Raw genomic sequence first — 3,918 nt, 5'->3', positions numbered from 1 at the left:
TGATTGTGTTGTGCAGGTTCCACGTTGGCGCCGGAATCCCTGGTTTTGCTCCACACTACACTCCGTCACCAACAACCTTCACGTGTTCCTTGACTCCTACTGGTTCGATAACCTTGGTTTCTTACTGAGGGAAAACTTGCTACTGTACGCATCACACCTTCCTCTTGGGGTTCCCAACGGACGTGTGTTAACTGCACGCATCAATACCCAGCTGGTTAGGGATCATCATCCCCATGTCACTGAGCTTCTTTGCATGTCCGGACATGGCGAACATGTGCTCACTAACGGAGCTGCCCTCTTCCATCATACAGCTAAAGAACTGTTTCGAGGCCTCATAGCTCTCCACGGCTGCATGAGTTTCAAAGATAAGCTTGAGCTCACGCATCATCTCACACGGGTCGTGGTGCTAAAAACGCTTTTGGAGCTCTACCTCTAAGCTGCACAAGATGGCACACTGAACTTCGGAGTATCGAGTTGCCCAAGTCTCATAAACATTCTTTATGTCCTCGGATACTGCAGGAGGTGGTGGGGGACCTAGTGGTTCATCGAGCACATATTGCAGGCTTCCACCAGTGAGGAAAATCCTCACATGACGGAACCAGTCAGTGAAGTTGCTACCGTTGCCCTTAAGCTTTTCTTTCTCTAGGAACTGGTTAAAATTGATGGAGGGGGGCGCCATGATCTACAACATATTTGCAAAGAGTTTAGACTAAGTTTATGATAAAATGAGTTCAGTTTTAATTCTTAAATTAACTAGGTGAACTCCCACTCAAAACAACATCCCTCGCATTGTCTTAGTGATGACACGAACCAAATCCACTACACCAAGTCCGATCTTCACGAGAAAAGATGTAGCTTCAAAGGCGAACACTCAAAGTGTTCATCATATCATTCATATGACTCATGCTCTACCTTTCGGTATCCCGTGTTCCGAGACCATGTCTGTACATGCTAGGCTCGTCAAGGCAACCTTGGTATCCGCGTGTGCAAATCTGGCTTGCACCCATTGTATGCACAGGTAGAGTCTATCACACCCGATCATCACGAGATGCTTCGAAATGACAAGTCTTAGCAACGGTGCATACTAAGGATGAACACTTTATTATCTTGATATTTAGTGAGAGGGATCATCTTATAATGCTACCATCGCGATCTAAGAAAAATAAGATGCATAAAAAGGATTAACATCACATGCAATTCATAATGTGTGATATGATATGGCCTTTCTTCTTGTGCTTTTGATCTCCATCTCCAAAGCACGGACATGATCTCCATCATCACCAGCATGGCGTCAAGGTCAGTGGCGCCGCTTCATGGTTGTCCATCACTTATATCTACTATAACAACTACTTGAAATAAAGCTATTACATGATGAATAAACACGCAGGTCTTTAACAAAAATTAAAGACAACCATTAGGCTCCTGCCGGTTGCCATAATACAATAATGAACATCTCATACATCAAATATAATCATTATCACATCATGGCCATATCACATCACCAAACCCTGCAAAAACAAGTTAGACGCCTCTAATTTGGTTTGCATATTTTACGTGGTTTAGGGTTTTCGAGTAAGATCCAATCTACCTACGAAGTACGAACATGAACCACAACGGTGATAGTAGTGTTGACAATAGAAGTGCAAATTGTAATCTTCACTATGGTGGGAGAGACAGACACCCGCAAAGCCACTTATGCAATACAAGTTGCATGTCAAGCGTGGAGCAAGTCTCATGAGACGTGGTCATGTAAAGTTAGCCCGGGCCGCTTCATCCCACCATCCCGCAAGATGCAAAGTACACAAACTAAAGCAACAAAAGCATCACTGCCCACAAAACCATTGTGTTCTACTCGTGCAACAGATCTATGCATAGACATTGCTCTGATACCACTGAAGGGGTTCGTTGCATAGAAAACAAAAAAATTCCTACCGCAAAGACGAATAAATCCAAGATCTAATCTATGGAACACCCAAGATCTAATCTACAAGATCGAAGCAACGAGATGGAGATGAGACTAACCCTCGAAGATTCCAAAGCTTACGAGATTAATCTCGTTGTTGGTGTAGACGATCGTTCCGGTGCTGCAATCCGGCAGCACTTCCGTACTCGGTCGCGCGTACGATGTTGATGAAGCTCCTTCCTCTCCCCGTTCCAGCGGGCAGAGGAGGTGTGGTAGATCTCCTCCAAGTTCCAGCAGCACAACGGCGTGGTGGTGGAGGTGGAGGAAGAAAACTGTAGGGCTTTGCCTAAGCCGGAGCAGCGTATGGTGGAGGAGAGAGGCGGCCAGAGGAGGGGCTAATGATGGGATGGGTGGCCGGCCACTGATGTCTACGCACGCTTCTATTCCTGTAGACAGTGTTGGGCCTCCAAGAGCAGAGGTTTGTAGAACAGCAGCAAGTTTCCCTTAAGTGGATCACCCAAGGTTTATCGAACTCAGGGAGGTAGAGGTCAGAGATATCCCTCTCAAGCAACCCTGCAATTACAATACAAGAAGTCTCTTGTGTCCCCAACACACCTAATACACTTATCAGATGTATAGGTGCACTAGTTCGGCGAAGAGATAGTGAAATACAAGTATAATGGATGATTGTAAGTAGTAATTGCAATCTGAAATAAAGATGGCAGCAAGCAAACATGTAACAGAACTTGTTGGAAACGGTGTTTCAATGCTTTGAAACAAGGCCTAGGGATCATACTTTCACTAGTGGACACTCTCAACATTGATCACATAACTGAATAAATAAATGATACTTTCTACACTCTCTTGTTGGATAACAAACATCATTCATTGTGTAGGGCTACAAAAGCACACCTCAAGCTGGAGTAAACAAGCTCCACAACATCCGGAGTTCATATTAGAGTAACCTCTACAGTGCATAATAGACCGTTGCAATTTAGACCGAGTACTAACATAGCATACACACTGTCAACAATAGCTATGAAAGGGGCAATAGATCGCATCAATACTATCATAGTAATAGTTAATTTCATAATCTACAAGAGATTACAATCATAACCTACGCCAAGTACTACATGATGCACACACTGTCAACATTACATCATGGAGGAGGAATAGACTACTTTAATAACATCACTAGAGTAGCACATAGATTAATAGTGATACAAAGCTCATGATCACATAAAGATCACACCATGGGAGAGAGAGATGAACCACATAGCTACCGGTAGAGCCCTCAGCCTCGGGGGAGAACTACTCCCTCCTCATCATGGGAGACAGAAACGGCGATGAAGATGGCGGTGATGTCGATGGAGATGACTCCGGGGGCAATTCCCCGTCCCGGCGTCGTGCCGGAACAGAGACTTCTGTCCCCCGAAACGGAGTTTCGCGATGGCGGCGGCGTCCCTGGAGTCTTTCTGGAGTTTCGTCAATTGCTGTAGAGTTTTCACATCACGAGAGATTATATAGGCGAAGAGGCGGCGCAAGGGGGTGCCTGGGGGGCCCACACCACACCTGGGCGTGCCCCCCTCTAGGCCGCACCGCCCTGTGGTCTGGGGGCCCTGGGCCTCCTCTCCGTCTCCCCTTCGGTGTTCTGGTCCGTCTCGGTGAAATAAGATGTTTGGCTTTTGTTTCGTCGAATTCCGAGAATATTGCCCGAACAGCCTTTTCTGGAACCAAAAACAGCAGAAAACAGGAACTGGCACTTCGACATCTTGTTAATAGGTTAGTTTCGGAAAATGCATCAAAATGATATAAAGTATGAATAAAACATGTAGGTATTGTCATAAAACTAGCATGGAACATCAGAAATTATAGATACGTTTGAGACGTATCAAGCATCCCCAAGCTTAGTTCCTACTCGCCCTCGAGTAGGTAAACGATAACAAGGATAATTTCTGAAGTGACATGCTACCAACATAATCTTGATCAATACTATTGTAAAGCATATGAGATGA

Source organism: Lolium perenne, chromosome 4 (assembly GCF_019359855.2).
Source record: "Lolium perenne isolate Kyuss_39 chromosome 4, Kyuss_2.0, whole genome shotgun sequence".
NCBI classification, from domain to species: domain Eukaryota; kingdom Viridiplantae; phylum Streptophyta; class Magnoliopsida; order Poales; family Poaceae; genus Lolium; species Lolium perenne.
Note: the sequence above shows the minus strand (reverse complement) of the source record.